The 23924-nt window shown below is 38.9% G+C and overlaps 1 protein-coding gene across 1 annotated transcript in view; it reads left to right on the top strand.

Annotated features, from left to right (window-relative positions):
• The window catches only part of BASP1 (brain abundant membrane attached signal protein 1), a 51509-nt gene that overhangs the window by 25179 nt on the left and 2406 nt on the right, over positions 1–23924 (top strand). The window lies entirely within an intron of this gene.

Genomic DNA, 23924 nt, shown 5'->3' on the forward strand with positions numbered 1-23924 from the left:
AGACTACTATTGTTTTTGGTGAGACTTGACTGGGGAATTAAAGCAGAGAATCATTATAGTAGGTTAAACTTTAAACTCTTTTCTGTTTAGCTATATGTACATATAACAAAACATGCCCTTGGCTTGCCAAACATTATCCAGTTGGCAATCACATGGCAAACAATATGCTTAAGATTAAAAGACTGTGCTTTAAACAACACTTTCCATGCTTGATGCAATAGTTTCCTTTTAATTATGTAAGGAACTAGCACTGTTAAGTGGAGGCAAGTAATTGCCATGAAAATTTGCAGATTTTCTGAGTAGAAGTATTTATTCAAAATAATAGTGGGGGATAAGAAACAACCAAGTATAGCTGATGGAAGGACTGGTTTATAAATGCCTGAGTGCTGCACTTGAATACGGTGAGACCTGGAGGAGCTGCAGATTGCCGAACATCACTCATTGAATAATGCAGTGACAGCTCTCTTTTTAGCAAAACAGCAATGGCCCCCAGTCAGTGTGGAGAGAGGAATCATGGGATGAGGCAGTTTGTGCCAGGGAAGACAAATTATAGCTCCAGTTGTCTGCAGTGGGTCTGTTAATTTTAATATTTTTAGCATAATTTTAATTCATTCAAAGAACAAGCTAACCCTAATTTTTTCCTCCTTTACAAGTTTGGAAGGAGGTAAAAGAAGGATTAAGTAATGACTTAGGAATTTTACCGTGATCATGGATGTTGGCTCTCTGTTGCTGTAGCTTCATCATACATCTCAACATACAGTAGCTATGGGAACAGAGCTATTGGACCTTGCAAAAGGAATGCAAACATTTCACTGCTGATTTGCCATTTGCCAGAGTCCTTTTCTCACAAGTCTTAACGTAATTTCCATTCTGGTCTTAAAGCTTGTTCAAGCCTAAAACTCTTAACTGTGGCATCTGCCTCCTACAGAGTCAGTCTCAAGGCAAACAGGTCTCTTTCTCCGTATTCTTACAAGTCTTTCTATCATATTCAACTCTGTTGACATAGTATTCTTGGGGTTTCTTCCTCCTTGACTGAGCAAGGACACTGAGTAAACTATAGCTGTAGACAACAGAGGAAACCAAATGGGTACGGAATAGCCTCTCTATCATCACAGATAGCTTCCCTGCTTAGGACACACCTGCAGTTGGGCAGTTTAGTCACAGAATCTCATGGGTGTTGTGAGCCCAAATGCTCTGTTTAACCTGGATCTCAGGGAATATGGTGGTGGTGAGCAATTTAAAAATGCTTGATAGAATGGCTTAGTAAAATAAATAGTAAGGATAAACTTACTGTGTTTCAGAAAATGTAGCAATCGGCTGCAAGGAGTAAGGGCCATTAAGCAGCTGATCCAAGAAGAAGCTTTGTAAACAAGGAGTGCTCATACTCAATAGAACCTTTATATGTATGTATACATACATATATACCAATTCTTAAAAATAACGTAATTTAAATATAGATACAATTGAAAGTTGTAACTGTTTAGTGCTACTTTCTACACAGCATCCTGACATATGCTACAAAATTCCTGTCCTTTCCTGGCTGAAGAGTTGACAAAATGAGGTATTTGTATATTAGGCGACTTTGTCTGAGCACTGTTAAACATTGATGGCCTTGGGGAGGAACAGAAGTTCCATAAATATTGCTCTTTCAGAAAGCTACAGAAGAAGAAACGGGGCAGTTGAAATAAGATACTTATGTTGATTAAATTAATGTTCACAGCATGACTCTTGTCAAAACTTGGCCTAATACATTATAAGCAATTTACCAAAGAGAACTGGTATATTCAAGATAAAGACAGCCACAGTGTCCTGGTTTCTGAGAGCAGAATATAGTTGAGTTTGAATCTCAAGAACTTGATCCAGGCTTACAATTCTTGGCTGCAAATCAGACCAGTAAGATCCTTCTTCCTAGGAGATGAACTAAAATAAATCACCCGTGAAGCCTGATTCTGTTTCTTGCTTCTATCTATTCTACTGCAAGTAAGATTTCTTATTAAAATCACCATGGATACATGATCCTTATAATCCTGTGAGCCTTTTTCTGATTGTCTGCTTAGCTGCAGAAATTTAACTAATGCTGTGCTGAAAAGAAATGAGCTGCTGCCCCCTTCCCAAAATCCCAAATCAAAGCAGCTCACTTTTGAATCAATCATGGGCATTTTGACCTGGTTCCACCATGGCTGATGCATTCAACAGTGCTTCATGTCCATCCCAGTGGGATCTGGGGTGTGTGTTCTTGTGCTGCATGACATTTTGCAGTAGCAGAGAAATAAAACATGGTGTGGAAAGTTGCTTAGACACCTTTCGAAACAGTGGAGTAGCAGTGCAGAAGCAGTTGCCCTAACACAGATCTTTCATAGAGGCCTGTGCGTACTTCAGCAGGAAAAAAAAAAAAAAAGCCTTTATTCAACAACCAGTGTAATTGCTATGGACAGGTTCGTTATTACTGGCAGTCTGGTAAAATCAGTACTCTGATTTGTACCAGCATGTCCCTGCTGTGAAAATATGAATGTGTATTATCTGATTTTCTACTTTGTTGCTTATAGGCATGAATATGAGTCCCTTAACCCTGGTGATGTACAGTACACTGGGCAACTCAGTCATTGTTGAGAGCATCTCCTGGGCTGTCCACAGCTGGCTGCTGGACGGGCAGTGATCAGAAAGGAAGGGCAAGGTTTGAAAATCCCGGTTTAAGTAGCTGGAGAAATATTTTGTACATCACCACACTGCTGTTATTACCTTCTACTGGTATGGACTTTCAATAAAATGTATCACAAATGACTTATGCTGTATGTGTCCTTTCCGGGTTCCTCCTTAGCAGCACATATGCAGTGTCGTTATGCGCTTCTCAGTGAAAGAGGCTGCATTAAAAATGACTTCTGTTAATGTTTAATGTACTGCAGCAAATGATGCATAGATCTGTAAATCAAGACATTTGTTCTTCATTTTTGGCAATGCCCTTTCCCTGAACTCATTTAATGAGACAGAGTTGTAAGATGTTTGTATGTTATCCAGCTGGACTGGGCGCGCAATTCTTGAACTCTGACTCTTACTACATTCTCATTTTAAAGTGTCCTGTGTCAATAGATAGTGGCAGCTGTACTCTTAAGGCAGCCTTGTTTCACATAACACCACTGTAACATAGTAAGCAGTGTAATAGACAGGAAGATGCCTGAGGCTGGGAGAATTACTGGGGTAATGGCCTCAAGTTGCTTCAGGGAAGGTTTAGACTAGATATTAGGAAGCATTTCTTTACAGAACGGGTTGTTGGGTGTTGGAATGGGCTGCCCAGGGAGGTGGTGGAGTCCCCATCCTTGGAGGTGATTAAGAGTCCTGTGGACACAGCAGTTAGGGATATGGTGTAGTTGGGAACTGTCAATGTTGGATTGATGGTCGGACTGGATGATCTTCAAGGTCTTTTCCAACCTAGACAATTCTGTGAATTTTGGAATTTCTTTGTTACTGAAGTCCTTTACAGCTGTGTTTCATAAAAGTGAAGGGGCACTGTAAGTGAAGGGGGAGGGTAATTTATGAAAGGCAGTGTATGAACTGAAATGTGACTTACAGCAGAAGGTGATGGTAAAGAACAGAAGACACTGCAATTTATTATCCCTGTATGTCACCGAAAACATGACCAGAAATCAGTTCAGGCATATAAATGCAGTTTATGTAGTCATAGCAATATAGTTATAAAAGTAGTTATAGAGGCGTAGATTATTGCCTCGAATTTCAGATATCTGTTACAATAAAAAAAGAAAAACTTATGTTGCTGCGTAACCAAACTATTTTCTATCTGCTCTAGATTAAACTCAAGGTGAGAATTTTTTCAACCCATTTAACAATTTTTATGCTTCTTTTTTGATGAATGTCATGGCAAATGTAGATTGCTCAGATTCATAGGTCAGCTATGCATCTCAACCCAACTACACTGAATAGCTGTTTACCAAGAATGAGTTAAGTATACTGCTTTTTTCTGTACACTTTGCTGTTAAATTTTATTTGATGTCTTGCTGGGCCTAGTTCCCTGCGTTTAGACTGCGCCTCTGCCTCATGACACCAGGCACTTTGGGGAAGCCAGGCTTGCGTCCAAACAGATGCTGAGCTCCAGTGCTGGAATTGCTGCTACTGGTCTGAGAGAGCTTTTTGTTGCTTGGTGTTTTGCTGTTTTGTTTTGGTGCTTTGCTAATGCTGTACCTTTCTTAAGTAGTCTAGGAAAACATTTTACACCTGTGTACAACAGCTAGTGTAATGGGACATAATCTGATTTACAGCTGTGGATGAGGAGTACTTTGTGTTTGCAAGGACCCTGTGGAAAAAAAAGGTTAAGGCTGGCCTTGTGGCAGCATAATCTTGCTCTTTCTGAACATGAGAAGAATAGATTTCTTATATATTATTTTATCTAGTTTTCTATTCTCTCTTCTATGCCTCTCCTCCCCTCTCTCACAGTGTAAAAGTGAATCTTCTCCTCTGTGTGTTTTCATCTAGTAACTCCAGCCTCTTTTGTGGGGTCTTTTGCTTCATGCCAGTTCAGAGGAGGCGGGAAGATGATGCTAAGTGGTGCCAGGAGAAGGAGAACGGGGCACTTCCCGTGCTCAACATGCATAGGACAGCCTGGAGCAGAGGTGCTCTGTCATGGTGATAGATTGCTAAGCAGCAATATGGACCACAATGACCCTGTATATAAGTTGCTTTTGTTTCTTGGTTAGAACAGAGGACAACTTGCCTTCTCTGTGTGATGGTCCACAACCGTGCATGCTAGGATAATTTACTGGATATTCCTTCAGTGAGGAACATGGTTAAAGAGGAAAGACAGTAGGAGGCAGGTGATCTGCCATGTTCTAGTATCTGCTGTAGAAGCAGATAAGAGACATCCTTTCTTCAGAAATGTTCTAAAGGGAAAGGGTCACCCTTTCATCCTTTCCCCTTCTCTTGAAAACTCTGTTGGACATAAAAGCAGTTTGTCTTTAACATTTACACAGATTGACCTCAGAAATAATCAGTGGCATCCTAAAATTACTCCTAATCCCAGGGGCTGCAAAGATGTCTGTGATTTGTCAGACATTTACACTACGTTTGAATAATCAGAAAAGTATAAAGACCAATTCAGTAACATTTTCCTGGCATTGTTTGTTACACATTTGTAGTTAGACCATCATCCGTATGGACAATGACAGTGAGTAACTTTATTTTCGAATTATGATAATTTCTCACACTTCAGTAGCTCCTCTTCTGGCTAGTGGTCTTAGTCTAAATCCATGTTTTCACTTTCCTCAGTACCTTCACCTCTCAGATTCTACACATGAGCTTTTCTTGGCAACTATGCTTGTAATGTCCAGATTGGTTCCCTAATGCCTTAATATTTTTGAGATCTAAAACACTGCTGTAGGAAAGAATTAAAGCACAGCCTAGAATAAAAGAACTAATTAACAATTTTTATGCCCCTTTTCCACAGAATGTGTTAGCAAGTACACATTGTTTGGACTTCTAGGTCTGCTATGCCCTGTGACCCAAAGATACCGACTAGTTATTTATAACTGAGATGCAAAATCCTGTAGCTTCTCAGGAGAAACAATGACAGGATTGCTTTAATTTTTTTTTTCTTATTGCATTTAAAGTAGAGTTGAAACTTTACATCTTAGGTGGATAGGATTAATAACCTCCATGAACCTACTGTACCAAATTTATGCTAGTATCTGATTGGAGGGTGAATCTTAGTGCTATAGAAACCTCCCAGCAATATCATGCTCCAAGAACAAAAGTACAGCTTGGAGGCTTTCATAACAGTAATTGTATGGAAGTGACTTCATCCAGATATTGATGTTTCAGGCTATGACTGGTTGTTCAGCCCATGGTGCCCACAAATCTGCATAGTGCTCTTGAGGGTTGGTGGTCTCTCAGATCTTAGCATGGAGTGTGGAGCCTCTTAGAGCTGCAAGACTGCTGATCTTTCCAATTGTTGGGGTGGTTTGTGGGTTTTTTTGTTGTTTTTTTTTTTTTTTTTTGTGCCTTTCCAGTAACAAACAAGGAGGAGAAAGAACACCTTTTTCTCAGATCTTACTACCTCTTTACAGACTCCAGACTTAGTTTTTCTGGTGAATTTAATTGTAGTCATGGTCTGATATCTCTCTTTCTAACACAAGAATGTGTACATGCACAAAGTTGCTCTCCTGTTGCTCTCTTCTCCTGTCTATTTATTAACAGAACTGTCAACTGCTTGATAATGTCACATGGGGGAAGGCAGGGCTTTATATTTTCTTAAACATTAGTCCCAGGTGGAGTTACAGACTGCTAATGTAAAGTCAGGCTTTTAATTTCATCCTGCTGTAGTCAAATATTTAAGTAATTGTTGAATGTTTTTGCAGCTGAGCATTAAGACTTTTGTTCCACATGCTTAATCACATGTGCCGAATCTTCATAAACCCAATGGTTTACTCTACTCCACAGCATTGTGCTGAGGTGCTTGTCAAGGGGAGGCTGTAAATCTCAGCAATTTACAGTGGGAAAATGTTATTGTGCCTTGTAAATGTAAAGAATACGCTTTCAATAATCTTCTAAACAATGTTTTAAAGTCATTAAAGCAGTCTGAGGAGAGTGATGCTCAGTTGAGAAGAGTTAATTGCTCTCAATCTGTATAGGCAGGTGGCCATGTACAACTGTAATACTGCTTTTCTCTGGCTGTTAGCTTGGAGATACCGATACCGATCCAGGTTTACCATTGATACTAATGTTTTCCAGCTGCTGTTTGCTAGTATGAGCGTATTTATGGTAAATGAGGGTCGTATTTGAGTAACTGTAGATGTCATACCAGTTGGGCTGCATAGGAAACACTTGATATTTGAAAAAAATTGTTGAATGTGAGGTTCAACAAGGCCAACTGGTTTCAGAGACTCTGGTTCAGTATTCTTTGATCCAGCTTCTAACTTCATTCATAGGGCTTGCAAACAGTGCTGGAGTCTTTCTGTCTCTCCACCTGTTTTTTATTGACAGAGAATTGTACTGGCAAATGCTAGAGATGTGATAGAAGATCCCAGCTAAATTGCACCCTCCTAAATATAAAATCTAGTATTTTAATACTCATTTGAAAGTACTGAATTACAGACAGTCATTGCATATCAACTTTTGTTTAGCATTTCTAAGCGTTACTTTGTGGTTCTTAAAGTGAAACTGCAAAATTATTCTTAGTGATGATGGCATTTTGTAAAGACTTGAGTTTCTGCTTTGCACTGTCATCTGTAGTTATGTTTGAGGAGAAGATCATAAGGAAAAACTCTCAAGAGCACTTAACCGAATTTTGAAAATGGAACTCATGAAAATAAAATTTGGAACTTAAAAATAAGTGAGAAAACTCCCATCTCTTCAGCAATACTGAAATTGCACAGTGATTTGTATCTGAATTACTTGGTATAGCAGATAATATCACCACATTAGTCTGAACAAGTTTTAGAACTGCTTTTATTTTAATCTAGCCTGATAGCAAGTAGTTATTTTCCAGTTGCTAAAAATAGGAGTGAGATAGATAGGGAAAAAGATGGTCAAAAATATCCAGGCAAAACAGTTGAAATGGCCTAACAGACAGCCAATTTAAATTCCCATGTCTTCATTTGTGCATTAATTCTGTGCTATAAATAACATAAATAAAATCAAATTATTGTTATACTGCTCCAGCTGGTAAACTACTCAGCACACCAAAAATATCATTTAAGTGCAAATGAGCAAAGGAATTTATGTCAAAACACTCCAGAAGCTCAGTAGATGGAGAGATAATAGCATCTTGCAGTGATGCACTGTAGTTAGTTAGTAGACAACAAAATTGTTCCTGACTTTTTCATTTTAAAGTTAATGAAATTTTTTAGGACAATTTTGGATTCTCCATGTAGGTTTGAATGGAAAAACTGTTGGGAGTGCCTCCTTTCTCTACCTGTACTGATTTTGACAGACTCCCATCTCTGCAATCCTGACATAACAGTTACCAGAGACTCAGTTTTCTTATTTTCCATCTACAGTTCTTCTGTCTTCCCTGTTGCCTTGTTGTACAGTCCTTTGTCAGATTTATTTTAGATGGTGCTAGATGTCTTGACTCCTGAATATGTAAGGTTAACTTGTCAGAACAAAGCAGGCTAAGGAGAAACACAACAATCTAAAAATAAATGTAAAGAACCCTTGTGTTTCTTGAATTTCTCTGAATACCAGGCTAACAGGTAAGAAAGAATGACTGAAATAAATTAAATAAATTGACATTATTTTTTTTAATGAACGTTTCAGATACCTTCGTCTCCTTTCAAGCATTCAGTGTTCCTAGCCTTAAGCATTTAAAATGAATGATGTCATAAGAAACCATGAGACAAAAAATGGCTTCTGGGTTCAGCAGTCTTTCAGGACTGTTCTTGCTAAAATGAAGATTAGAAATTAAATTTTAGATTATTTTTGTAATAAATATTAGAACTGATGCTTTAAAAAAATTCCACATACTCTGAGGTTATGATAAAATTTTGAGCTGGGAACTTCCAAATATGTGTTCATAGAAACTGAGTTCATTTGAAACTGAGTGTCATATAGTTATGATCCCATATTATTTAATTACTTTAACCTCACTTCTTTCTCAGGCTAGGATCTTTAAGATTTTTTGGCACACATAACATTTTTCCTGACTGGCCTATGACAAATATGATAATAAAATTAGTTTTTGATTAAAAGACAAAAAAACCCTCTTAATCTTGTTTTATTCCTCTGTAACTGTTATTTGAACTTTTTACATGGAAATTATTCTTATTTTTGAAATTAATCCAAAAACGTTTTCTGCTTTAAGATGATTTTATTTTCCAACCAGTGATTATAAATAGGTTGTGAACCTGCTCAACAGACACTGATAGGAGATTTTTTTCCAAAGCCTTACATTTACATAATTGCCATGATGTAATCTGCATGGAAGCAGAAGTTTCTGCAACATGTGTATGCCCTTTATCTACTCATAATAAAAAAATACAATTACTTCAAAATGTACATTAAAAAGATTACATCCAAGTCAATGGGTACAAAGTTGGATGTTCACATATTCAGTCTGTGACTTCGAGCCCACAGTGCAACCCTTTGTAGCCATTTGTCCCTCAGTGCAGGTACTAAGAACTGAGACCAGCACAGTTGTTCTTTACTCCCCTGGTATTATTTACCTGGCCAAATTTACACTACTGATCTTAATTTACTTATCAAGGCTTCTGAAATTCCAGAATACTGACTAGCTTGAGTAGGCTTTGTGAAAATGCTGCTACTGAGAGGAATTTACCTAAACTTGTCACCCTTCAAATCGCTAATTCCTGCCATTCCTTGAGGATGATGCTTTCATATCCTGCCTGTTGAGCATCATCTCCAGCAGCACCATGTCGCTATGTCTAGTTGACATTTAATTGCACATTAAAGGAAGACACTTCTAATTTTCACGACTTTCTATGACTGTAATAATGTCATACTACAGCTCAGATCTGTAGGTAGGAAAGGCAGCTTCTGCAGTATGTGATAAATGTAACTCAGAATTTTCAAACTTCTGTAATCTTTAAAAAGGTCTTGGAAAGTTAGTGAACCAGTTTAGAGCTTCCTCTTTCATCTGTTCAAATTTGAATAATTACTTCTAAAAGGGATGTCCTTTAAACAAAGACATGCATCTAATTAATAAATATAGATTAAACATAGTACTGACATGATATGTTAGTACAACACCTGAAAACCTAATGAAAGCAGGTTAAAAGGGTTTTATCATAGTTTTTCAAGGATTCACAATGTTCTGTTTAAGCAAAATTACTTTGGTTTCTTACATCTGTCTTTAATAAAACACTAAGATGGCTGCCAAGCAGTAGCTTCATCTTTATCCAGCTGGATATACCTGAGCTTTCTTTCTTAGCTTGAGAAGAAATCCTTCTCATCAAGTGAACTGAAACTGAGCAAAATGTGTGTATTTGGAACTATAAATCAAAATATCCATGTACAGATGTTCTCAGCCTAGAGGCATAAATGCAAAGGAGCTTGGTTCCAGAAGGAGCTTTCAGCAATACCTAAAAATGCTCAGAGATGCTTAACAGCTCCGTATTGCAATATTAGCACAGTACTGTAAAATCTAGATGAGTGTCTTGCTCATTATACTATTCTAATATGTGCTATATAATGGTAAACTTCAGAAACAGTAATTCAGTACAGTGCCAATATGCAGAAGAACAGCCTTCTCTAACAGATTTGGGGTGAAGAAGTCATATGGAACGAGTTTGCTTTTTAAAATAAGGAAGAATATCTCCAACCCTTTATAGCACCTGTTAGCATCAGGCAGACCTTTTCTGAGGATGAAAAGTGGTATGATCCCATTTTGCAAATGGGGAAGTTGGGCTGCAAATGAGGTGGCCTTTCAGGCAACAGCAACTGGAAGAGACTGGGTAGGTTTTGCTCTCATGGCTCCTCTGAGCCCAGACTGCTGTGGACCCCTGAAAACAGGGAGAGAGAGTCTTGTGATTTTGTTCTATGTTACAGTTCTATTGCAGTAATACGTGTTTGCATTTGGGCTTTGGAAGGGAAGATCTCATCTGTCATTTTTACCATGGTATGCTTCGTACTGTGACAGCTCCCAGAAGTTTAAACCAGGAGATAGTGTCTCACTGCTCTAGGATGTCAGTTTCACCTGGAGAAGATGACTCCTGCTCCAAATGAGCATGTTGTGATTTTAGGGATATGAGGTTAGTTCTTTAACACTTGCAGAAAGATGCAGCACTGGGACAGACTAAACATGTGAAACTAAGTGTGACTGGCAGGGTATGACAAAATGTAATAGTGTGATGGTAATTTTGCATTATTTATCTAAGTTACCCTGAATAAAGAGAATTCTTATTTCTGTATTTGATTTCTGTGTTTGAATGACGGGACTTATGTCAGATTCTGTCAGAAGTGTGTGGCATAAGAGAAGTTTGCAGGCACTGGCAACTAGCATAAAATAACCCCTCCTTTTAGCCTCATATTCACACAGAATAGACTTTGAAAAGAAATCTTTTTTTAATCATTCATTTGCAAAAGCTAATAAATACTTCAATAGAAGACTTGCCCTTTTATAGTGAAGAATTGCTGACCTGAAAGTAGGCAGTGAAATTGGCCATTTATGGAAAAAAGGTTTTTATTCCATTCTGTGTATAAATCATAGAATAAGCTTAACTGTGGTATTGTTTACCGGTCACATGTGATTAAAAAAAGAAGAAGAAATACAGGAGAGTAAGAGATTGTGGTAGGTAAGAGATTTCAATGAAGATCTGTGATTGCAAATACAAAAAACAAGTAGTTATGTGTTTCTTGAGACATACTATTTGATACTGGCTCACTTAGCATTTTCTGAAACAGTGTAAGACCTTTGAAAGTATTATTTCCAAATACAGGTATGAGACTTTTATGCACTTGAATCATATTTAGACCTGCCCCCCTTGTCTGAGATGTGTGAGTTTAGTGCTCAACTTGTGGATGTGGGGGGATTATCCAGAAAACTGCAGTGAGCAGAACTGCGTACATGATTTCTGTAGAGCTGAATGCCTCTTGGCTTGTGACAGACATCTTAAAGTTTATGAAGTGCAGCTCCCTCTCCCCACCCCCCCCCAAGCAAAATAACTGCCAAACCCTGGGAGCCAGAGCTGAGGCAGCAGGGCAGAGGCACTCACTCTGGAAAAAAACCCAAATTTAAGTGCTGCTCTGTCTGAGCATTCAAGAGAACAGATTACAAAAAACCCCTGGAAAAGCCAGTTGCTCTTGTGAGTCTTGGCAGCTGTGTTCTGTTAATGGCATTAAAATGAATTGATATCGTCTCACTCCTAAAACGTGGAAGAGGATGGATTCCACATATGTGCTAATATGGGGGACAGCAAAATTGGACCCCAGTGCTGGTTGAAACATGGGCTACTGCTGAAATGTATTATTGCTGAAGGAGCTAACAGAACTTTTCTAGTGGTATTTTTCTTGTTATTTATGGTTCTGTCTTGAAAAATGAAAACCAGTTTTCCATATTTCTCAAGTCTCCATTGCTTTGATAGACTTCTCTCATTTTAATCCTGGAATACCTTCATTATACTTGATATCTGCCTGCCTTCTTTGGTTAGAATAAATAATTTTTCAAATAGCCATGGGCTAAAAGCTCTTTAAACCAAAGGAATGACTCTAAGAGTTCTCTATAAATAGCTCTCTGTACAGCATGTCGACCTTGGAAAATATGGTCTTTTCTGTTATATGGTCTGAGTTGACCAGAATTGCAAATTGACATACATACAGCCTTGAAGGAGGGCTAGTCTACATCAGGAGTAATATAATCTAAAGCAACTGATATGCATTCTGAACTGCAGAAATTGAATTGTGCCCATATTAGGTATTAATTACATTTATTGACACAAAATGCAAGTCAGTGCTCTGGTGAGGTGGAGGGAAAGGGACTACATCCAACTCCACAGCTATCACTGCAAAGTTATTTTTCTTTTGCTTTCATTTAGTAAGCTTAAATTTGGTAGGTCTAAGATGGAAAGATTTCCTACTGGTACTTAAATGGAAAAGAAAACCAAGCTATTTTATTGAAAGGAGATATGCACCTGATCACCTTTCTTGATTTCTAGTTTTCATTTCATTCCTGCTGCAGTTTGTTCTTCTGCTTTTTTGGGTAGCTGCTAGCTTGGAATGGTTCTGGCTGAGTAATTATTAAATCGGATTTCTGCCTTGCCTGGTTTGAACATAAATCTCTTAGTGCAATTTATGGATTGCACTAGCTGCTCACTTTACATCTTGCCAAATGGACTTGTTAGCCTTCAGTCTTATGTAACCTTCCCTCTAGGAGAGCTGAGCAGTCATCCCAATATAACCTGAAACAAAACCAAGTAAAAGAGAAAGCACAATCAGTGAAGATGTCAGAAAGAAACTTAGGCAATCAATCCATCCAGATCTGAGAGTCTTGGAATTCAAGGTGACATATCTGACATCTTATATGGCTTGTTGACTGGCATAGCTCTTACTTTAGGATTATTAGAAACACTTTAAATTTTCACAGTGGATTTCTTAAAGCAAACCATTATCCTGTTGGGACACAAGACAAAACTCTCTAATAGAGACAGGTTTTATTCTGCACCCCCCTCTCAGCTTCCACCACTGAAAACAAAAAGCAAACTCTGCCTCTCTCAACCATCTATGGCTTGCTCTGAATCTGCGTTGGTGTACTAACAAAATGTGGCAGTGAGGGAGTGTAATAAACTCCACATGACAGCATTCACTGATGCATACCTACAGTTCTTCAGCTGGGTCAGGAAATGCTGCTCTCATTTCTCAAGTTTTGGAGAATATTTCCAGTCTTAATAAAAGATTGCCTAGATGTCTTGTTATTTCGAACGCCCATTAGAGGAGTGGTGAAATGAGTAGTGGTGAAAAAGATCAAGAGATATTTTTAAGACACAAAGAGAAATCAGCTGTTTAATGCTCTTTACTTGCCAGTGATTGTTGTATATCGATTCCACGTTGTTTTGATAATCCTCTCCCAGTGACTAAAGTGAAACTGGTAAGCCTGGTAGTTTGAATGGAATGCTTTGTTTAAAAAATGGAGGGGGGAAGGGAAAAAAAGTAAAAATCCAGTATAAACATGCATTCTAAATAAGATCAAAAAAGAATATCTGGAACACGAGATTTTCTTTTGTGTTCAATGTACAGTGATTTAAAAAACCACATATTGTGCTAGTGTGAGAACCAGGAAATGAGAACAACCAAAGTGACAAACTTAATATAATAGACCAAGCTACAGTCTGGTAGAAAATGTATATGGCACAAATGAGTGTCCAGGAGCATGAGTTTAAAGAGTTTTCCAAAATGTTGAGCATTTAGGCTTACATTGCTCTCATTTCTTTTGAGTGAGTCTTTAATACAAGACACTATTACAACAGAGCTGTGACAAGCTGAGAGCTGATAAAGTGCTGATATTGTGGTCACAAAGAGGAGTTTTTTCTTAACAACATGAAAAATACTTTTAATTTAGCCCAAAGTCTTGCAGGGTTTAATTGTAGGTAGTTTTGATGTTATGCAATACATGACTTGACTTGTATACGTTGACTTTAGTACAGAATTTTTCATTTAAAATGAAAATTAGTATATGAGACTGAAAATCAAAAGTTGTTATTCTAAGGAGAAATGCAGCAGCTCTTTAGGAGTTTGGTGTAAAATACCCTGTAACTGCTGCTGAGGTGGTAAGTAGGTTTTATATTGGCTGCTTGCTGGAGGTTAAATTTCACCAGAGCCATGATGTGTAATACTCTCCTAAAGACGTAAGTGTACTCAGCTTTCTAATGCAATATTAAACTTGCAGGTATTTTCAGAATAACATTCTAATGACTAATTTAACTGTCATTAGCAGTTGTGTATTAACTGGAGGATGAAATTGGTTTAATAGCGTGACTCCTGCATATACCTTCATTTCTGAGGAGTGCTGTTGCGGTGTTCAGGGCTGAGGTTATCGGGAAGGTGGGCACATCATCAGTAACTGAAGCAGCTGCATGTTCTGTGATGGATGTTCAGGAGAAGAGAACTGTGGGTGTTTTCTGAAAATCAGCTAACCCCTTCCGATGTTTAGACCTGAAGCTGTGGTACCTCCTGGAGCATCAAGTAGATGTGCAATCATTTCCTTTTCAGGAAAAATAGAGAAAAGCTGTTGCTGCTGCCTAATATAGAGCTGAAACAAATAAAAGCAGATAGAGAATGTGTTAACTAGATCCTAAATCTTAAAATACTTTAATAGTTAGGTGATGGAATAAAGGAGTCAACAATAAATACTTCATTTAAATGGATATTTTTTTTTTTTTTTTTACTGAGTAAACTAGGTACCATGTATTTTGGAAGGAAGCACTTGCAATGTTCTCATGAATACCATGACACACACCGCAGTGGAGAGTGCTGAGTTGGGTGGTTGGTGGCTGGTCTTGCTTCCCTGTTTCCCTCCCTTCTGAGGTGGAATTGTGGAGTCATGTACTGCAGTCAGAAATGGTGTGCTGCAGCCCATGTGGCTTGTATCGAAAAAAGAAAACCAAAACTGAGAATCAGATTTGGTTCATAATTATAAATGTGGTTTCATTGCCCGTGTTATGCAAACAGAAGAAGGAAAATACATAGTCTAAGGATTACCATGATTATCATGGGTCTGAGCTGTCTATTAAGATTCCTGTTCCTAGCTATAGAATGTATTCTTACAGCCGAGGCATATGCCCAATGCTTTTTCCAGTGAGCAGCACCATGAGCAGCCTAGAGATGGGAAAGAAAAATGCTGAAGAATTTAGCAGTGACTTGAAGAATCCATTTTAGAAATAAAACTGGCAGTTCCAAGATTTCAAAGTTAATGTATCAGTTTCTTACAGCATACTGTAATTTATGTTCTAAGGATTGTCTGAAGTTTAATTAAAACTAGTTTGGCCACTTAAATGGGCATTAAAGTATTACAGTTTTTATAATGTGGCATGTTAAACAGATATAACGTAAATGTAAATCCCCATAAATAATTGTCTCCAGTGTCAGTTCCCTAATTAAATACCCTAAGGCCTTTTTCAAAAAGTGAATGTGGCTCTCCATGTCCTTGTTAAGGAAATGGCAGGTAAGTTTATTATTTATGCAAACAGTAACCAAGAACCTTTGCTATTGAAGAAAAGATGTAAATAGGGATTGTATAGTAAATTTTTTTTTTTTTTGGTATAGAAAGCATGAATTTGAAATCTCTTCATGTGCCTTGTACTGTATGTTCTTTGTTCAGGATGAGGCTAAAGAAATGCAATTAGATATTCCCACACCTTCTTTTCACTAGGATTGTAACGTCGAGTAGGCTGATGTTTTCGTTGTGTATTAACATCTGACTGTTACATTTTTGGACTGTCACTTTCGGAGGCACCCAAAACAGTTCAGGGGTCTGCAAGCCAAGCATATTTGAGGTATTGAGATCCAGGATAGAGATGGTGCTGGAGGGACAAAATTCAAGCAAAACGTGAAAGAGAAGGAAATCGTTTCATTATCTAGGCTTTTATCACCTTGCATGTTTCTGTAATTAGACATGGTGGTGTCTTAAGTTTTTGAGGGAGGCAAAATGTGGCTGGCCGTAATTGGAATAATATGTGTGGAATCTTGCCTCGCCCTCGGCTGTGCATGTTCCTGGGACCTCAACAGTTTGAAAAATGTGGGTAATAACCACCTGAAATTTGCATCATTTTCTATTTAGGAACTTAATTCTAGGATACGGATTAGAAAACTTCGGCTAGTGTGAAATATTTATTAAACTGCTTCCTGGGGAATCATGCACAAACCTCAAAGTGATGTGGCAACTCAGAAAGAATAAGAAGGCGGTACATGCTTATGTTTTTGGCTTAGCCTTTCAGATTCAGAAGCCTGCAAACTATTTCTACAAGAGGTGTTCTTGTAAAATTAATCTCAGTCTCTGCAAAACAGGTGTTTACAGCAGTTTCCCCTTCCAGCTGTGTGCCTAACAATAGCGTGATTAAGATCTCAGTCTGGGGCAGGCTGACTTTTGGCTGCATGTATGTACCTGCATGAGCATGTTTGCAAGCTGCTTTTATTATTCAACAAAAAGAACATATGCAGTTAATCTGAATGTAGGAGAAATGCTTTGAACATCAGCTTGGTCTCGGGTCTGTAGGAAGGCTGGTAGGCTGAACAGGGCAGGTGAGGCAACTAGAAGTTGATGGCAGCATTTTTAATTTAAGTCATCAAAGCATTGGATGAACTGAATGCAAGGCTGAGCCACACATACACTGCACTGTAAAAATAATGTATTTTATGCTGCTTCTGTGTTGTGCGGTTTTTAGTATGGCTTGTGTTTCTATAATAAACAATGCAAAACAGCCTTGCAGGAGCTGCCAGGGATGAAACTGGAGGCACTGACAGTTGTATGTATGCTGCTGGGCAATGTAGTATTGTGTTGGATCACTGGGGAAAAAAAAAAAAAAATATCTGTGGCAAAACAGTGCGATTCTGATTTGAAACCAGCAAGAGGGAAGTATCATATAATGGTAACACCAAAATGGATCAGCTGTAGTCAGTCATCTAGGGAGAACAGGGGTGATGTATATTAGCTGGTCTAATAAAAGATGTTACCTCTGCCTACAAAGCACAACCTCACCTGGGGTGATGCAGAGCATTTCTTCCATGCCGCTTGTTGACTTGGGAAGGCAAGACTGGTCCATGTTCTGCTTATGTTTTCTGAAAGATGGCTTTGCAGCTGGAGAAGCTAAGGGTGTATTGGCTTAGAGGAATGAGGCGTATTACATTCAGGAGCACACTTCTACAGGGCAGCTCTGCAGTACACAGGTCAGAACTTCACTTCAGTGGGTTTAATATCGGGTCACATGCACAGAGACTGCATAAGGCAGTTGATGTATTTGTTTCCGCAGGCTCTACTAAAGCTAAAGTAGTGCTGGTGTTTGACCAGTCAAACTGGGTAGTGGATCTTCAGTAACTGTGTCTCCAGATTCTTCAGCTGTACAGTCCGCCAACTGAGGAGGAGCAAATCCGAAGTCTTTGATAGTAGCTTTCAATGTAACCCACAAAATCTTCATCGTTCTTTGATCGGATAATGGATAAATTTTATTTTTATTTAGGGGAATTCTGCCTAGCTAGCTAGCTTTTTTTCCACACAGGAATTACAGAAGAGCAATTACAGAAGAAGAATTGCACATGCAAAGTACTTGTGGTTTCAGGTTGATGCTAAATGAATTGATAATTTTAGCAAAACCTTTGCCTGTAATGAAACTGCTGGTCTTCATTCCTCTTCTGTTTGTGAAAAAATAGGTTCAAAATTGATGAATTCATACATACCTCAGAGCTCAAGTATTTCACATCAATCTTAATAACATCTCAGGTACAACTTTCTCATTTGCTCTCAAAATAATTGTCGTGTGACTATCAACTTCTCTGGTAACTTGCTGTATTATTAGTAGTTATGCTTCTCAAATGAAGCAGGTACTCATGTACAAATTCTTAAATAGCCAGGCACAATTTTATAGCAGCCTGTAGTTTGCTTAAATTATTATCTCTCATAATTGGAGTCTAATGTAAATTATAATAATTTAGATATATTAATGACAAATGCCCCATATTTAAAAAAGCACATCATCCTCCCAGTTTTTGTGAGGTGTACATGTGCCTGGGAATTATAAAATAATATAAAAGCTGAAGTTCCTTTTTTTTTTCTTTTTTTTTAAAAAGATTTGCAACAAATGTATTCTACTTCTCACCGGAGGAAAATAAAACTGAAATCTGGCGAGAATTAAACCCTTTGACTTGGCAATATTACTTCTTAGAATTCCCTTATTGGCTACATATTAAAAGAAAGCAGGCCAGTACTGAAATTGGAATTGGTTTCTTCTGAAGATCAAGGTTAGAAAATCGAGTGAACACAATTTCTGTGTTTTAAACTTTACTGGTTTTTATACTCCTTTATTAAATCTTGAGATTCATGAGGCTTTGGGGGAAGGAAAGGCACCACAGTAGTTAGAGGACTGTGCATATGCTGAGGGAAGGACAAAAATCTATCATCTGTAGTCCATGAAGAAAGCAGCACAAGTGCCAAGCTGAGATGTTCCCAGTTTATTATTGTATGTCTCACAGCGATAAACACACCAAATTCTTCAATGTTAAGGAGTTGGCTTGAACAACCAGGGCATGTGGAGACCACGGGCCATGTTTTGTTGTGTGCATTTAATGAACTAGCATCTTGTTACCCTCAGATACATGCAAGTACCATGTGAAGGTGGTGTGCTGCTCACAGCCCTACAGGTGTGGCATTTTGTGAGGTGCCCAGCCCATGGGGGCACAGCTGTGTGTGACCCCCAGACGTCTCTTTGGAAGGGAGAGGCGGTCAAGTGTGTGCTTCCTGCTGCTTCCCTCCCACCAGCACCACAACCAGCCAGACTGTAGGAGAGCCAGTTCCCATCACTGCTCTGAAACATAAGGAACACAGAACAAGAAGGTAGAGTAGGATGAAGCAAGGAGAAAGGAGAAAGGGGAAAGCATAAAAAAGGATAAAGAGAAAAGATAAAAGGGAGTGAAGAGGGAAAGGGGAAGGGAAGGGAAGGGAAGGGAAGGGAAGGGAAGGGAAGGGAAGGGAAGGGAAGGGAAGGGAAGGGAAGGGAAGGGAAGGGAAGGGAAGGGAAGGGAGGAGAGGAGAGGAGAGGAGAGGAGAGGAGAGGAGAGGAGAGGAGAGGAGAGGAGAGGAGAGGAGAGGAGAGGAGAGGAGAGGAGAGGAGAGGAGAGGAGAGGAGAGGAGAGGAGAGGAGAGGAGAGGAGAGAAGAGAAGAGAAGAGAAGAGAAGAGAAGAGAAGAGAAGAGAAGAGAAGAGAAGAGAAGAGAAGAGAAGAGAAGAGAAGAGAAGAGAAGAGAAGAGGAGAAGAGAAGAAAAGGTCACTACTACTGAGGTGTGAAGAGGCTTGAACCTGAGAGACCTAGCATTTCTGTCCTGTTAATTCCAAGTAACATCAGAGGAAAAGGAAGATGTGTGAGAATAATTGAGAAAGAACAGAAAAAAATGGCTTTTTGGCTAAAAGACAAGGATAGCTAGTCTAATTCTATCTAGGGGTACGCTATTCTAACATTAACCTGGTAAACTGATTGACCTGGACTGATGAGATAGGAGTGGCTCTGAGTGCGTGTGTGTAGAATGGGAAGCATGAAATTGTACTGCATATTTTGAGAAGTAGTAAGATCTTTTTTTTTTCCTTCATAAAAGTTTCAGAAAATCATTCAAAAATTGTGTCTGTAAATTCCTTGTTTCCTTAAGTTCCTATCTATGTCCCTTTATATAAACATGGGGTTTTTTTGTTTGTGTTTTGTTTTGTTTTGTTTTGTTTTGTTTTAAATAAGAGGTGTAGGGTGAATCAATGAGGTACAGAGATGTAGTGGTTTCTTCAAGATCTTTTTATTTAGTTTGAGGAGCTGGGGGGTGGGCCAGTTTCTGGGATCGGTATTTCCTTTGATTTGGAATGCTGAAGTGCTGCCTAGGGAGGGATGTGCATTTTACATCTCTTGTCTGCAGGCAATATGAGATAACTCATGCCTGGGAACAGGCTTGTGCAAGGGCTACTTTGGCCTGACCCACTGTATGTGCCTACATTATGCTGAAGGCAATGGAATTTCAGAAGATACCTAGCATATTCCTGAACTGGTTTTTCTGGAGGCAGACTGAGCTCCCCATACTTTGCATGAAGTTGAACAGGAGCTTTGGAAGTTTAGCTTTGGAAGTCAGAGTATACAGGTGCTAGCTGTGTTTTTGTCCTTTCCTGATAGACTGTACTGAGATTGAGGGTGTAGCAAGTCCATTCTTGTAATAGCCAGACCATCTCATGAGACGTGAAGGTGTATACTAAATGAAATGTTTAGAGATTTATAGGCACATAAGAAATCTTAACTGGGCAGACAAATCTTTACTGATGAAAGAGAGAGATAGTAAGAGTCTAATTCTAGGGACTTCTTCAATATAGAAGCACAATTTTAAATATAAAACTTTGAAATAGTAGTTCTTTTCCCAAACTATACAGATGTATGCTGCCTGTGTTCCAGGGACTCATCTTCATCAGATCAGCTCAGTCTTCAGGTGTAAAATCTGAAATGTTCCGAGTTCTTCTTCTTGCTGTATTATGGTCTTATTGACATTAACTCTTTTTGACACTGTTATCTCAGGAAGTCCTGATTATCACAAATATTAAATTTTCAAAGCACTTAATATGCTTTAGGTGACCTGTAGACATGATATTTTGTAATACAATATAGTCAGATTATTCCTGCCATACAATAAGAAAAATACCTATGCAAGCTCTCCAGTTCTCTTCCTGCTTTCTCCAGGAGAATGGAAACTTCAGGGTGAGCACAACGAAAAGCAGCTCTTAAAACTGAAGAAATCCCTGCTCCTGTTGTAGAAGTCTTCCACAGTGGTCTCTAGATCTGTTTCTTCTTCCATGAGAAGAGCTATACATACAGTCAAGGAATACTGAGCAAGATGAGAAGCAGATAAAGTCTATATAACTTCTAAGTGGTGTACTGACCTTGCTCTTCTGAAGCACTGGTCTGCCAACTACTTCATCAAAGTTCCCTGAAAAGATATATTGCAACTTCTTATACAAAATCTGATTCTAGACTGTTTCTCTTCAGACCCTTTTCTGTCCAGTAGCGAAGAGGCACAGCCATCAAATGCTGTGCTATTTTACAGGAATGGTGCTCAGCACCAAAATTTTCAAGGATCTTCCTTTTGGACATGCTTCCTACAAAGTGCTTTGCACTCAGTTGGTAGCTGCTAGAGCGAGCTAGTTCAGAACCACTGCACGCCAATGGTAGTGCAAATAACTGAAGCCATACTGGGTTTTAGCCTGTGTGGTAAATAGTTGGCAAATTATTTTACTGGGTCTGTCATTCACGAGGTTGATGCAATGGTTATGGGGGGTAAGGAAGAAGCAGGGGGATTGGGAGAGGCTGAGGAATAGAGCCAGGGCCATCAGTCTCACTGGGACAGACAGGGTATCTCCTTTTTGTTAGACTTGATTCCTTTGATGGGGGGAGCAAAGAGGTCTGGACACTTGCAAGTCTTAATATGTAGGTAGTAATACTGAGTGGATTTAACACTGTATGAATACTTAATGCACTTCACTGTCGGTTTCACTTGTGAGGTGTTTCACTGAGATTCACTTTCATGTGTCTCCAGGTAGGATTATCCCTGCAAGAATATCCAGCACAGTCACAGAGACATTTAAGTGCCTTGATCTACATGGCTACTTTTCTTCCAGGTATACCTGGTTGTAATTTTAAAATATTTTTAAAGGCCTGCTTTGTCTCTGCTGCATCCTGAGACTCTGCACTGGATGGTTCAGAGCTGTGCTTTAGGTGCAGTAAGGTGGGACAGGGACTAGATCAGCATCTGTTTGAGGCAGTGGAGGACATGGGGGCTGTTTCTGGAGATCATGAGCCCAGATATGTTGTTATTGGTGAGGGAGGGGTGTGGGGTGAGGTGGGGAGGGGAGAGGAGTGTTTGTAATTCAGATGAAGGAGGAGTGGAACATTGTAGCCTTGCTACCTGCCAGGTTGGGTGATGACCCTGATGATTGCTGTGCTTTTGCGTGATAGCCTGGCATAGCTATTATGATGATGATCTAGGTGGCTTTTAAATAGAGAAATGTGAGATTCAGTGTCACAAAGAGCGAATCTATTCTGTTATAAAGTAGTCGAAACTGTGCTGGAAGATGGCAGTCCATTTGTAACTGTAAATATTTACTAATAGAGCATAATGATAGTCTCTGAACCTCTTCCTGATCTTCTGCTCCAGTATCTTGTGCCAGCTGGCGGTGATGCAAATTGAGACACAGGGATTTCACAGTATACCTCCGAGCAAAGACGGTGCATGTTTCTTTTCATAGTTTGGGAGCACATTTCTCATATGCACGCTTCTCTGCTTATTAAAAGGTCCTCTGGCATACACATTCTGTAGCCAGCTGTATCTGAGGTTAAAAGCTTTTTGTGGAAGAAAATATAAATTGTGGTGAGTTACTGCTATCCATGAAATAGCAAAATCTGGAAAAATACAGAAGATGCAGCAAATGAAATTAGGCTCACAGTACCTGGACTTTGCCGGGAAACAATACAGACTTAATTAAGGATTGCAAATTGGGATACACACATGGCTTCAGCATAAATCTCTGATCCTGGTGACTTGCAAAAGCCCTTTCAAAGTATTTGATTGTAACTGTACATAAACAATAATCTGGAGTAATATTTATGGAGTATCAAGAAGCCTGTAAATTTGTCAGATAACAAACTAATGTTTATAGCCTGCCCTAAATACCTAAAAACCTGCTATTTGCCATGAAGGTAGAGATTAGATTGCTTGGCTGTGGCTGCGTGGAAGTTAATCCTTTTATTGCTGTTCCCCATAAGATTTCAGACAACAAAGTAGTGTTATCAGTAACATTACATTACTATTTTGTAGAGCTGTGTGCTAACCCTTCAACAGTATTTGCAAATAGTTATTCTTTTTGGGAGCTGAAATCAGAAAGGTCTCTGCTGACAGTAATACCTCATTTTTGCCCAAGACATGTGGAAAGTTTGCTGTTGGGCTGTGCCTGAGCCTTGAATCTGTGTTAGCAGAAAGTCTACTGAGAAGCAGCTAGTTCTTAGTGGTATTTAAAACCATTTAATATTCAGCCTTCTATGAGCACTTGTATGCATTTTTCCTGGTTTGTAGTCATACTTTTGGCAAATGTGTGTGAAAATATAGGGCCTCTAAGTCTATCTACCTTTGCAAAACAGAAAATTAGAATGATTCATCTTCCCTGGAGGAACTCTTAAATTAAACATTTGTTTGACAGTACTTTGAAAAAAATCACCTTCTCCTATTTTCAAATAGTACAGGACTATTTTTTTTCTTAACCTTTCATTGAGTATGAATATTTGTTTTAATACCAGAAGCGTAATTTTTTAGCCAATCATAAAGGTTTTCATCTTCATTAATGGCCCAATGTATCTGTGTCTCCTGTTTTAATAGACAAAGTTGGCTTTGAAGTACTGTGAAAAATTTTGTATATTCTTAGTTAAGACTCCCACATAAAGTATATATAAATATTCATACAGTTACACATGCGCTGAACTTCTTTTAAACAACTAAACTGTGTACTTGATTGCTTGTCATGATTGAAAACTGTGAGCAAAGGCTACAAAGCATGTACCCCTCTTCCCCTCCCCTATTTTTATTGCGTCATGTCACGTGCCACATGTAACTTGTAGTCCGAAGTGCCGGCATTTGCTTCTGTTGTCTTACTGAGTGGTTTCAGGCTTGCTGTGTTTCAGGCTTTGTGTTTCCCGCCCTGGTGCTGGGGGGGCTGTGAGGCATGGCTGTGTGTGGGAATGCGGAGCTCCCG

The sequence above is a fragment of the Athene noctua genome, chromosome 2 (assembly GCF_965140245.1).
Source record: "Athene noctua chromosome 2, bAthNoc1.hap1.1, whole genome shotgun sequence".
Classification (NCBI taxonomy): Eukaryota; Metazoa; Chordata; class Aves; order Strigiformes; family Strigidae; genus Athene; species Athene noctua.